This window comes from Barbus barbus (assembly GCF_936440315.1).
Source record: "Barbus barbus genome assembly, chromosome: 8".
Classification (NCBI taxonomy): Eukaryota; Metazoa; Chordata; class Actinopteri; order Cypriniformes; family Cyprinidae; genus Barbus; species Barbus barbus.
Window position 1 is genome coordinate 7,949,770 of NC_136736.1, and position 14,781 is coordinate 7,964,550.

General features: G+C 39.0%; 1 protein-coding gene across 1 annotated transcript in view; it reads left to right on the forward strand.

Moving 5' to 3' along the window:
- The window catches only part of LOC306873775 (zona pellucida sperm-binding protein 3-like), a gene marked incomplete at both ends in the record, with an annotated part of 44,742 nt that overhangs the window by 3,739 nt on the left and 26,222 nt on the right, over positions 1–14,781 (forward strand). The gene's annotated exons all lie outside the window — the stretch shown is intronic.

Consider the following 14,781-nt stretch of genomic DNA (forward strand, 5'->3'; position numbering starts at 1 on the left):
TAACGAAGTAAATGTAACTCGTTACTACCCACCTCTGGTGACAAACAAGTCAAGTAAACAACTGCTGTGAAAGTGGGTCGTTGTCTGTCTTATTTTTGAAGTGTCAGATAAAAGTATCTGAACCGAGAGCAAGTTACTGCCCTGATTTTATCAACTGTGAATATGATGATGGAGAAAATTATGCTTTTTACAACAAACTTTTTCACAAAGATTGTATAAGGTAAATAAGCACAATAAATCTGTATATTGAAAAGGTAATTTCAACTTTTATGTATACCTAAATATACAGTATATGTTGTTTATGACATGGAATTGAAACAATCAGTAACGCAAATAAAAATGGATTAATGCACATAATAATAATAATATGAAATGTACAACATTCCAGCAAGCCTGTAGTAACTACTGGAGATGTAGGGAGTTTAAAATAAAGTGTTTTACTGGAATGAATTAGAAAGAATTTTCAGAGTGCAATGCAAAGATTTCTCTAAATACAAAAGAAAAATTGGCGTGTATCACACAATGTTACTAACAGGAACACATTCATGCCTCCTGTTTTCGATCTCAGTCTAACAGGGGATGGAACCTATTTTTTTTTCTCTCTCTATGAAAAAAAAAAAAAAATCTATTTTGTCAGTGCAAAGCTATATGATAATATGATATGATCAAATGATGGGAAATAATGAGACAGTTCCTTCAATACTGCTCTTTGAAAAAGTGAAAATGATAAGCCTTTGATTCAGCTGTTAATGTGAGACTTACCTTATTTCTGCAAATGTAGATGCATACAAGCAGAGGTGGGTAGAGTACCCAAAAACTGTACTCAAGTAAAAGTAAAAGTACTTGTAGAAATATGTACTCAAGTAAATGTAAAAGTAATAGTCTGAATAGTTACTTGAGTAAGAGTAAAAAAGTATCGGATAAAAAAACTACTCAAGGAGTTAGTTACTAGTTACTTTGGATCATATAGGTACTGAATATAGTCTATTTTTATTTAGATATATAGATTACATGACGCTCCCGGCCACCAGAGGACGCTTCCGCTTCCGGCACACACCCAGACTGAGATCACACACACATACACACAGGGCCTTGCCCTTTTCGCCTTTTTTGTTTTGTTTTTTTTCTCCGTGATCCCGTTTGCCACTGAACCTGCTTTAACGACGACAGTGGGGCTTTGACAGCCTTAGTCAAACGGGTTGGCGCGTTTGGTCGGGTTGTTAGTTAGTGCGCTATACGGAACCGTTTGCCACTGAACCTGCTTTAATGACGACAGTGGGGCTTCGACTGCCTTATTCAAACGGCTTTTCTATAACGTGTGTATATATCCACTATAGCGTTCTATAACAAATCCGATCAGAGCGCCTGTTTATCACTAGTTTTATTCTGATTCTCGAGTCTGCTATTAGCTTATAGCCCGTTAGCATCGGCAGCGTGGCAGCCGCTAATCTCGCTTACATTGCAAATCCTCTATTCACACACATTACTATCGTTTCACTGTCACTTGCTTAAATGGCGGATTTGTGTCTACCTCTGAGTGCAATTTTGAAATTTGAAATTGAAATGAAAAAAATGAATTTTATTTTTTTTGCCTGCAGTGTCTCCCCTTAAAATTTTAAGGCAACCTGCTTCGCAGTTTGCGTTCTCTCAACTTTTTGTTGTATAAACTTAAAACAACAAGTTGAGAAAACTCAAAAATCTTTACAATTTTAAGTTGGCTCAACTTTTTATTTTATTTTTACAGTGCACACAAAGCATATATTTTTTTAAACCTTTATTTATTTATATATTTTTGTAATTAACCAAAATAAATACTAAATAATACAAATTAACAGTATTCTTTATATTTATTTAAATTTTGGAATAACCTCCAAATACTCATTATGGTTATTGTGTTTCCCTCTGCAGACATGCACACGGAAATATTTTTAATGTAAAATAATGTATAAATTAATTGGTTTCATTCAAGTCACAAATATAATTTGTGTTTAAATATTTTATTAAAAACATTAAGTATATGTGACTGGTTTTGTGGTCCAGGGTCACATATGAGAAGACACGTTTTCCAGTATTAGATGTGTACCTGTTGAGAAGACTTTGCATTCAACTCTGCACGTTGTTTAACTCTAATATAAATGTCAAGAGTATGGTAAGGGTAATGGTATGCCATAAATCATTCATCATGCCGTTATGTACAAGTTAACACCTTTGATGGCAGAAGACCTCTGGTTGTGCATTTTTAATGTGATTGGAGTAAATGAAGGACATTTCCTCATGTTCATAGTGTGAATATCCTTGATTAATATTGAATACCATTAGTAATAGCTATAGCAACAGAGGAGACAATGGGGAAAGATATTTGATGCAGTCTATTGATGTTACTTTATTTACATTGAAATGGAATAAGTTTCAATGTTGAGAATAAATTAGACAAAGTGTCTAATTGCTGTGCCATTAATATCACCAAATGGTTATGCATCAGTCTGACAGGTGCCTATAATATTTGAAGTAATGAAGCTCCATTGGTTTCCAAATCTATTTCGTTCTTTATTTCATGGTAAGTATACAATGAAACTGTGGATAGCACAGTGGGTACTAAAAGGGGAAAGAATCAAAAACCTAAAACTTCAATACTGACCCCCCCTGGGCTTTTGCATGGTGAATATGGGACACCGCTGCAAATAGCCCCATGTTCTCATAAGCGTAATTCCGGTCTTGAATGCTGAGAAAGTTCTCAGGTCAGAACAGCTTAACATGGTGCAAGAAATTAATGTTAACATCTTGATACTGGCATATTGTATGTATGAAGCATCTATTGATGGGTAGAAGAAGCTATAATTTGTCGTTTGACACTTTTTCTTCATTAGTCATGTTTGATATTTGGATGGAGGCCAAAGATATACATGTACTGACAATCGGTGGCAGTTTGAAAACTCAGACCTTGCATTTTGTTTTAATTGTATGAAATAAAAAAAAGACAGATTGGCAGTTTTCTTCATTAAAAGTCTTTATGCAGGTTCATCACATGTTTAGGAGGCGATTGTTTAATGTTAGTGCTTATTTCAGTAGACCAGGTCCAGTAGGGCCCTATTATTGTGGAAAACACACATAGAATCACGGTATTTACTGTATAATGCAAAATATTATGGAATTTGGCCTATTTTGGATGAATAAATCAAAGTATCGGGCTCTAACTTGTGATTTAAAACAGAATTTCTGAAAAAAAGACAAAAAAGAAAAGAAACAGTAAACATTAGTGTAAAAATGGTCAAATTATTTAAGTTTTATTCATTCAGTTTATTGACCATGTTTTTTCAATGAATGAATGAATGAATGAACAGATAAATAGATCATTGGAATCCAGAAAAATTACAATGGAAAATATGGCATTTTTGGAAAATTTAAGAAGGACACACAAAAAAAAAAAAAGAAAAAAAAAGAATTTGCCAAACATAATAAATTGTTGTTAAATTGTGTAAATGTAATTATTTTAGTTTAATTAATATGCTTAATATGCTTTAATTAATGCGTTTTGATTATTAAAATTTAATAATTTAAATCGATCTAGAAAAATCTAAATTGGGGCAAAAAAAGGTGGTGGTAAAAACAGATAAAACTGATTTCATAGGGCCCTAGGCCAAGTTCCATTGTGCAAAACTGCAATGGAAGCCCTCCACATATCAGTCAGATGTGCTCCAGCTTCTGCCACATTCAGTAAATTCCTAGTGAGGAAATGCCAAGACAGCATTAGTCTCCAGATTTTGCTTGGGAAGGGAGCTCAGGGAGAGTATTTGTCAAACATCACAGAGAAGATGTTTCTAGAGCACTTTTTTGTGTGTCAGCTCACAGGGTATAAGCTCTAGTTGGGTCCAAATGTGTGATCATGAGCCCAGTCACAGTCATTACCAGCTTCTACACCTTTGTATGGTGCATAGCTCACTGTGACTAAATTATTTATTGTTCTCATGTTATTAAATGAGGAATGCTGTTTAATTCATGACCCAGGTGCCAGGAGACCCTGACCAGAATACTGCAGTGGCTCGAGTTTTTACCCTGGGGGATGTTCTTGCACTGCACTGAAAATGTGCTGCCAAGTCATAGTTCTCTCTCTTTCGCTGTCTCTCTCCCTCTGGTACCTTTCAGTGCTGTGTTGTTCATTTGCACGGTTTTGATTAAGCGTGTTTATTGGAGTGATAGGAGCTGAACGACTGAGCTATCCAACAGTTTCATTGCATTTGCACAGCTTGTTTTAAAGGATTAGTTAATAAAAGAAATAAATTCTATCATTTACAGTACTTACTCTGCATGACTGGAACATAAAAGGAAATATTTTGAATAATATGGTGGTTACTTTTTTTATGCAATTACAAAGTAGTCCATATGACAAAATTATAATACATTTTGAAATTATTCACTGCATTGAACACTGCAAAGTTGTTATTCACATTTGGATAAAACTATTAAAAAGCAAGGTTATTATTGTTAAAAAAAATAAAAATAAAAATAAATAAATTATATACTTATATGCTTTAATAACTTTATATAACTTTAATAAAAATTTTATTAAATAAAATAAATTATTTCAAATTGTTGGCAAGACAACATTTCTCATTTTTGTTTAGTACGTAAACAGAAAAAAAAATTATAGTAAAAAATATAGTCATTATAAAATAACTACAACAAAAAGTAATAATGAAAAAAATGACAAAACAAAATACCAATACTTTAACTAAAATGAAAAAGAAACCAAAAATTACAAAATCTTATTCAAACTATAATAGCAATGTATGTTTTTTGTTTTTGTTTTTGTTTTTTGTATAGTATTTTTTTATGTTTCTTTCTCTATATCATGGCTATATAATGCAATTTAAATTACCACTCTATGAAATTTGCTTTGCCATAATTTTCTTAAATTCACCTTTTATGTTCTTCAAAATCAACATTCGGGTTTGGAACAACATAAGGGTGAGTTGTTTCTTTTCGTGAAGTATTGCTTTAATTTAACAATCACAACATTAAGTCTTTGACTTGAAGCAGTCTCAGTTTGTGTGAAAATGTTGATCCTGGAATAGCTCTGAAGTTGGAGTGGCTGCTGTAGCTGCATGAGTAAAGTAAGGTCATTAGCACTTTGATGAGCACACTGTGGACCTGAGAGCTCTGCTCATGGATATGGAAGGTAATGAATAGCTAGCGCTGGTAATGATGAATGAGTCTATGGCAGTGTGGACTCTTAGCTAGTACGAAAATCACACAGAGAAAGTGTTTGGGTGTTGACGATAAATGTCGTCTCACATCAGGTGTGATTGAAGTGGAGCAATTAGCCCGTCATGGCAAAAACACATCACTGGTTGAGCTAGTGTTGGACCAGTCAAACACTACTGTGTTTACATTCAGGGGGGGAAAATGGTTTGGAACTTTCTATTCAGCAAAGAGTCCTGAAATGCATGCATCATGGTTTCCACAGTAATGTTAAGCAGCACAACTATTTTTGACATTAATAATTCTTAGCAAAGTTTTCTTGAATACTAAAGCAGCCTCTTAGAATGATTTCTGAAGGATCATGTGACACTGAAGACTGGAGTGGCTGCTGAAAATTTAGCTTTGCATCACAGGGATACAATACATTTTAAAATATGTTAAAATCTAAACGTTTTTGTAAATTGTGATAATCAATTGTTATTTAACTTTGAAATATTTTTTTTTTTTACAGTGTTAGGATGTGTGAGATTCCAACATTGATTCGATTAAGCCGGGTGTTGAGTGATTAAACTGTCTGAACATTTATGTTTTTTATGGGACACATAATGATGGCAGTTGATTGGCTATTATTTCGGTCAAGTCTAGGTCAGAGCGCCTGCTGCCCATGCTTATTTCTCAGTATGGAGTCTTAGCATTACGCTTTTTTTTTTTTTCTGCCAATTTGCTTTTGTTTGATTTCATACTGGAAAGTGACATTTTCAAGGATTTTATCAGAGCAGGCAGTATCTTCTCACACACAATAATACAGTTTTCTCTCTTTTTGTATCCGCAGGTGTGTGTGCTGTGACGAAAGCAAGACCACACATTGCCAAAAGGCCGACATTGCAGTCTACATACCTAGTGTTGCATCACTAGACGTACTATTACAGATGTCCCACCAGTCCTGTGCTTCCAACAACATCAAATTGAACCAATTCATCTCTTATGGAGTCATAATTAACATATTACCCATTACCACTTATGGAGTGGTAATGGATAATAATTCAACCTCATGTATTGGCAAAACTTCTTGTTTCAGTCTCAGCAGTATTATGGATTCTCCCAAACCTTTCTGTTGATTACCTTTGTTTTAAACCCATTTTCACGAGTTCACACTTATATATATATATATATATATATATATATATATATATATATATATATATATATATATATATATATATATATATATTTAGCACGAGTAACGTAATGCGTATTTGGCGAGTATGGCAATACGCAGTTGGCGTGCTGTCCTGGGGAAGGGCTCCGAGCTCGGGAATGGCCCGAACCCAGAGTATCCCCCAAAAAGCAACTGAGTGTAGGACAGCCACCAGATTAAGATCCCCCCCCCCAAAATGCACACTTGAGATCTGGAGGGAGCTAGTTCTGAGGAGTAGCCTTTATGGCAGGCGGGGGGAGCCTATGTGCTCTGAGGGAGCGGTTTGGCATGCATGGGTAGGCCCCACCGGCCGCTGGTGTGAACTGCGTGGTTTAGGGTGACCGGTTGGAGAGGGCTCGAACCGAAGCTCAACAGTGTGCTCATCGCGTTGGGATGGGTGAGCCCTGACTAGTTGTGTATAGGTTTATAGTGTTTTTTTACTTCGTTGTATGTCTGTATTTATGTAGCACCGTGGTCCTGCGAGGCACGACATTTCGTTCCACTGTATGTCCCCACATGTAGCGGAATGACAATAAAGCTCAACTTGAACTTGAACTTGACTAGGAGGACCCGAGTTGCCTGCAGTGGGATAGTTCACAGAGTCGGCGTACAGGCTCTACTACAAGATCAAGACTAGATGTCAGACGGATAGCCTCGCTGGGCGGAAAGGGAGAAGAGAAAACCCGGAACTGGGAGGGCTCTCGCAGCATCCGATGGGAGATTGAGACTCAGGACATCGAACGGGTAAGCCTCGCCAGTCAGGAAGCTGTGAGGATAGAAGAGACAGTTGGATGTTGTTCGGCGGGCGGACGAGACACGTGGCAACTGACGGCTAGGACTTGTCTCCCGTCGGACGGAAAATTAGGTGGGTGGCCAAGACACACGCCGATGCTCTACGGGAGCCCAATACTCACTGAGTCAAACGGGTCAGTCTTGCTGACCGTAGGATGAAGCAGTAAGTTGTCTGGCTGTGAGGCTCTCGCCGACGCCCGACGGGAGCACAATACCCACTGTGTCGGATGGGTAAGCGTCGCCAGCGTGGGACTTGAAAAGGTAAGGTTGTCTGGCCGGGAGGCTCTCACCGGCGTCCGACGGGAGATCAAGACTCACTGTGTCGGACAGGTGAAGACAGAAAGGTAAAGTTTGGTCGGGACGCTTAGCCGTCATCAAACTGGTGGGCGTGCTCACCGGTTTGATGGGCTAGCGGTGCTGACGTAGGAGAAAAAGGTGAGGTTGTCTGGCCGGGAGGCTCTCGCAACATTTGACGGGAGACAAATACTCGAGTCGGATGGTTAAGCCTCGCCCATGGTGGACTGAAAGCTAAGATTGCTTGACTGACCGGGTATGTAGCGTTCGACGGGGGTTTGAGTCTCGCCGGCCACGGGATGGAGAAGGTAAGGTTGTCTGGCCGGGAGTGCTCTCGCCGGCGTCCGTCGGGAGATCGGAACTCACTGTGGCGGACAGGTAAAGACAGAAAGGTAAAGCTCGCAGCCTGGATAGGTAAGTCTCGCCGGCCACGGGATGGAAAAGGTAAGGTTGTCTGGCCGGGAGTGCTCTCGCCGGCGTCCGTCGGGAGATCGGAACTCACTGTGGCGGACAGGTAAAGACAGAAAGGTAAAGCTCGCAGCCTGGATGGGTAAGACTCTCTGGCCGCAGGGTGGAAAAGGTAAGTTGTCTGGCTGAGAGGCTCTGGCTGGTGTTCTACAAGATGTGAAGATTCATGGTGTCAGGACTTGAAATGGTAAGTTAAAAATGGCTGGAAGGCTCGCACCATTTTTGGATTTTTTTGGAACCAGAAGCGACTGACGGGTTTTTTGGCGTTGTCTATAAATAGAGGTTCGAGGGGGTATTTGGCCTGAGAAATTCTAAGGCGGAGGTACTCGAGGACGGAGTGGTAAGGTTGGATTGGACAAGAGAGATTGAAATTGTAAATAAAAATTTCCTCTCTTAACTTGGTCTGTCTTTGTTTGATCAAAAATTAAATGGTTTCGCTATCAAGAACTGTTAGGTCTGAAATGGTGGGGTTGGTGTCCGGATCGAATTTAGAGGAGATGGTGAGCTCTGAGCATCTCAGAAACCCAAAAAAGGCTAAAATGAACATGGCGTCCGACGGGAGATCAATACTCATAGCATCGGACGGATAAGCTTTGCTGGTAGTCGGACGAAAAAGGGCAAGGTTTGCTCAACCGGGAGGCTCTCGCAGCATCTGGCGAGAGTTCAGTACTCACTGCATCGCATGGTTAAGCCTCGCCGGTAGACAGACTGAAAGGCCAAGATTTGCTTGGCCGGAGGCTGTTGTAGCGTTTGACGGGAGTTCATACTCGCGGGATCGGATGGGTAAGCCTAGCCGAATGTAGGATGGAGAAGGTAAGGGATGGGAGGACTGTAGGACAAAAAGATGCAATTGCTGGGCTGGGAGGCTTTTGCAGCGTCTGACGGGAGTTCGATATTCACAGCAGCAGACGGGTAAGCCTCGCCGGTAGTTGAAAGGGAAACGTATTCACTCAACCGGGAAGGCTCGCACAGCATCCGACAGGGGCTCTGCATTTGCGCTATTGGACATGTAAGCTTCGCCGGTGGTCGGACGGAAAAGTGAGGTTTGCTCGACCGGGAAGCTCTCGTGGCATCCGACGAGAGTTCACTACCCGTAGTGTCAGATGGGTGGGCCTCGCCGGTAGTTGACAGGGAAACGTATTTGCTCCACTGGGAGTGCTCTTACAGCATCTGACAGGGAGTTCAATACTCAGAAAAATAGTCGTCTAATAGGGTAGATGCTATGAGGATTGCTTGCGTGATTGTAAGACAATGCGTTTCCTGATAATGCATCCGAAAATCTTGGTGCTGCTTGTGTCCATAGGTTAAGCGTACAACAAAATAGAATTCCCTGTGCTAGCCTACCCCAAATAAGTGCCATGAATGTGGATGGATAGGCATGGCTTGGAAGCTGAGGTGATGTCGACTTTTGCCAGGCAGGTGCTAAGACCCATGATTTATCATATGGATTGCATGATCAATGTCCTACTATTGGGAGAGAATTCGTCGAGGGGAATTGAGGTGTTTATGCTTGAAACGGGTAGTTATGCGGAATTGATTAGATTAGAAGGTGTTTCTTACCCCAGAATGTCCTAGCACCCACTCCAATGGGCTAATGCTGAGACGGTGGTCAACGAAAGATCTGATCATGAACCCTTGTTTAATTTGCGCCGCCTATAGGGGAAAGCTGAACAGATTATTTCTGTGAAATGGCTGAACGTAATGAGGAATTTGGAAAAATGGCAACTTTTGACGTCCATATTCAATAATTGCATCTGCATTCAATAAATGCATCTGTTACCCAATTATTCGTTGGTGACTGCCTTGGGTGAGAGGTCTATGTCTGCACCTGCCAGGATCCGCGCTCGGATGTTGTAAGCCACTAGCGGTGGCACCGAGGCAACAGCATTTGGTGGGACGAGCAGTGATGTTGCTGTAAAAGAGGAGATTGTGATGTTAAAATGAGAGCTGTGAGGGAGAGGAGCAGGGGCTGCAATTTCTAGCGGAGGCAGCCTCATGCTGAACAATGGCCTCTGGGGCTTGAGGTGGGAAACTGATAGAAGCGTAAGAGAAAAAGCAGTAAAAGAAAGAGATGTGTGGGTCTGTGTTGTGAGCGGAGGCAGCGTCACGATTGCTTCGCCTGCTGTAGCTGTAGGCCACAGGAAGGGAGTCCTGAAGAGCTATCGTAGCCTGCTCTGCTAACGGGGTAGCCTCACGCTAGTGTCTGCTGCTGTAGCTGTAGGCCACGGAAAAATGTGACATTTAGTGGGACATGCTGGAATGTCCAGGTAGCCAGCTATGTTGCCGATTTAGCCATTTGTTGCTAGATTAGCCATTCTTGCACTAGCCTAGCAACTTTCAGCAACTAGCAACAAATGCAGCACTTTTATAAAATTATAGTTTTTTTTTTTTTTTTTAAACACCTATGATTGTGATCAAAGATTTATCCACAAAGCAAATTAATCGTATCCATCTTATCTATCCATTTAAGGAATGCTGTGTGTAAATTAAATACTGGTAAGAAATGCTGGTGAAAAAACGGAAAGTTTAAGTAATTCCAGTGTGTATTCTAGGCACTGTGTCGTGGTTAGATAGTAACATTAACATCCAATGATGTCGTGACATCCTTTAACAACTTATCAACAATTACCTGCCTTTAGCGATTTTATCTTGTATTTTATCTTATATTATTTGGCAACACTGGTGGTTGCGCCGCTATAGGAGGCCGCCTCGTGCTAGCATCTGGAAATAGAAGCTAGAGGCCCGGGGGGATACGGCATTGCGGCCGGGAGAGCCGCGGTGAAGGCTGAGCCAAAGCGGGAAGCGAGTGAGACTTTGCTGCAGTGAGAACTGGGGCACGGCCCAGGCTAGTTGAAGGCCTGCTGCTGCAACCTGACGCTCGTGGGACGATGGTGGTGTCGAGTGAAGCGAGTTCGAGCTTTTCTCGATCTATTAGCCGCTGGAATGGATTTAGGAGTGAGGGTGGCCGGTTTGCGGGGTGATGAAAGATCGTGCAAATCCACTTTGTTTACCCTCCGTGAAGATGGTGCGTCGGAATTATTCAGCGTTTGCCTTAGGCTTAAATACGATCCACTTTCCGATCGGAGGACTTGATGGCACGGATAAAAGCGGTCATCTGAATGATAAGAGGATGGAAGTGACACTGGTGGAGGAGAGCGTGTGGCTGGTTGAGCAGAGAGCAGCGGGTCTGGCAGAGAAAGACCGATCCTGGGCCAGCAGATTGGACGGAGGATCCGAAAAGATCTCCAGCATAAAAGTAGAGTTTGTGATGCAATGGCAAAAGGTGCAGCGGATGCTGATTAACCGTCAAATGAGTGGAGTTATGTCATCTGTATTTATATCCGTGTGTTGATTAACTTGATTGCGTACCACTTGTGTTTAATTAGGCTAAAAATCTGACGTGCTCCTCCCGAACTTTGTTAATAAAACATCATATATTGAAGACTAATAAAAGTTGAAATGGTAAACAAATTACAATGAGGTTAAATGTTAATTTCTATTATAAATACACTGCAAAGGTTTAGGGTTGTTGTTGTTTTTTTTTTGTTTTGGGTTTTTTTTTTTTTGCAATGTTTATGAAATAAGCTTCTTATGCTCATCAAGGCTGCATTTATTTGGTGAAAAATACAGGAATAACAGTAATATTGTGAAATAATATTTAAATTATAATTAACTATTTCTATTTTAATAGAATTTGCATCTGATTTTGCATCTGATTTTGCATCTGATTTTGCATTTGATTTTGCATTAGAATTTGCATTTGAATCTGATTTGCTGCAAAAACATTTCTTATTATCAGTACTGAAAACAGTTGCTGCTTAATATTTTTATAGAAACTGTGATACTTTTTTGGTGAATAGAAGGTTCAAAGGAACTGCATTTATATGAATGGAAAACTTTTGTAACATTTTCTTGTTACAAAAGGATTTTTTTTTATCAAAACAATGCGCACTTGTTGAATAAACTATAACTTTTGAACAGTTGTGTATTCACATATTTTAACATGTTGTATAAATCAGCATTTAGCTAATTAAGAACAAACATGAATTAAAAATGAATAAGTGTATTAATTCTGTATAAAACGTTTGCTGTTAGTTCATCATACCTAATGCATTAACTAATGTTAATGACTTGAACTTTATTTGAATTTTTATAACCAAAATGCATGTCAAATGCAAAGCATGCATATTTTGAGTGGAGAGTTCAAACCAATTACTAACTGTAATTGTAAATGAAAAATTGAATAACATTATATGGAATTATTATATAATTATCATTACATCATGGGTGATTCAGAAGCAAATGTACATACTGAGCAAACAAACACGAATCAGGTTTGGCTCGGTTTGTTGTCTTCTCAATTGCTTATTTGTTCCAGATGAAGAGAGTGGAAAGCAGCAGATGGTGGGTCTGAGAGGGGTTGGGCAGGACTAAGACTCTCCCTCAGACAGCTATAATCCCCCCAAAAAGCCCTGGATGCTGCCCACTAACATCCAAACTATCAAACAGTCTGAGCTGGGCTGCTGTCATACAGCCAGACCAGGACAGAGGTGTGTGACTGCATATTCTGCCATCGTAATAGAACAGAAGGCAAAGGGTAATGGTGCAGCTTTACAATATTTATTACTGAACTATAAAGCCACCTGTGCTGACCCCACCGGTTAAATTTCACAGAATTCAGCAAGCATGTTTAAGTTTATTGTGTCCCAAAGGGTGCATTAAAAGTCACTCACAACTGACCTAAAATTTTGGCTGGAACTCAAGTTTAGTCCTGTTTTCCATGCAAAGCACAATTTCAGTTTTTTGTAATTGCCTACTTACTCCCGGCTCTGCGATTTGTCTTCGAATTCAGCAAACGTACAGCGCTCAAGCAGAAGTCTCTGTAGCATTGATGAGCATGTGTCTGTAAACACAGTCTGAAATGTGATGCAACTGAAGCAGAACGTTACTCATGACCTTCAGATTTTGTGGTTCGGTAGTTACTTAGTCCTTCAGAATGAATTTACTGTGCATTAATTCCAATAAGCAAAAGAGCATAGTTTAAAGGTGACTGTTGTATCAGCCAAACTGATGGTAGATGCTACTGAAATATTTACATTAATAAGTCAGAGTTTTTTTTTAATCTGAATTGTATAAAGTTTAGGTCAGATAGTCTGAAATGTTTTGAGAAGCTGAAAAAAAAAAAAACAACAACCAGAAATCTGGTTTAAGAATGATTAATTAAAACGATTATTCACCCAAAAACGAAAATTTGCTGACAAATTGTCTCACCCACAGGCCATCCAAGATGTAGATGAGTTTGTTTCTTTTTGAGAAATTTAGCATTACATCACTTGCTCACCGATGGATCCCCTGCAGTGAATGGGTGCCGTCAGAATGACAGTTCAAACAGCTAATACAAATTTTACAGTAATCTACAAGTTATTGTCTTGTGAAGTGAATAGCTGCATGTTTGTAATAAACAAATCCATCAAGATATTTTTAAATTCATATTGCTTGATAAAATATAAGTCTTCTATCCACAATTTTGCTTTCTCCAGTGAAAAAGTCATTTGAATCAGGAGAGAAATATATATGATCAAGCACAAGTGAAAACAGTCCAAAATAGTTCTAAACAAATATTTCGATTTTGATGTGATAGGACAACAGGAGATGGACTTTTTCACTGGAGAATATTTTATTATAGATTCGTATTTTGGCCAGAAGTGACAGTTTAAAGTTAAAATGCCTTGATGAATTTGTCTATTATATAACTCTCATTCTGACGGCACCCATTCACTATAGAGGATCTATTGGTGAGCAAGTGATGTTCTTCAGACCTGTTCTGATGAAAAAACAAACTCATCTACATCTTGGATGGCCTGAGGGTGAGTAAATTTTCAGGGAAATTTTCATTTCTGGGTGAACTATTCCTTTTATGTAGTATGGACAATTTTTTGAGCATGCAGTAGATTTTTTTGTTTTTTATATAAGGCGTTTAACCTTCCAAAATTGTCTGTGTTTTTGAACAGACGGAAGGTCTTTCCGCTATACTGATACTCGCTTACTATAGCTTTATGAATATGTAAACCTCTCACTTATTCAGCACATTTATTATGCATACTGCCAATCTCTGGCAAGGTGGAAGTGTGTGTATCAGCAAAAAAAAAAAAAAAAAAAGCAAACAGGCTGTTGTTACACCAGTAAGGCTGTGTAAGCGTTTTCAGACAGTGTTTTCACCATTCAGTTTTTTTTATTTTTTTTATCTGTCCAGAGAAATCACATTTAATAATATGTGGACTAATATAATTAAGTTGGAATACTGCTTTTATCATTAGTGAGAGCTGGTCAGGATTTATGTGGCATTGTTATAAATATATCTGTTCCCATGGTCCTGGCAGCCTTCAGATGTATAACTGACACAGCATGGCACAGCATGGTGAACATGCACCCGGAAGAACAATGATGTCCACAACCCTAGGTTCACCGGGGTCAGAGAGTCAGAGAGCCTGTATAAAAAAAAAAATAAAAAAAAAATTATAAGAATAGTTCTTCCAGAAATAAAAAAAATAAATATTTACTCATTCCCATGTCTCAAAATAATTTATTTTGCTAAATCTTCACTCAGCTCTATACAATGATTAATTGTACAGTATTCAGGCCTTAAATCAACCTTGAGGAACACAGAAATCTTTTTTTTTTTTTTTTTTTGAACGTGATTGTAAATGAAATTTCTGTATTCAGTCAAAAGTTGTCTTAGTTTCTTTGATTTTGAGATTATCAATTTAGTCAAAGATGTGGCGGATTAGCCAATTAAGAAAAGTGGCAATTTTGACAATGAGACCTATAAT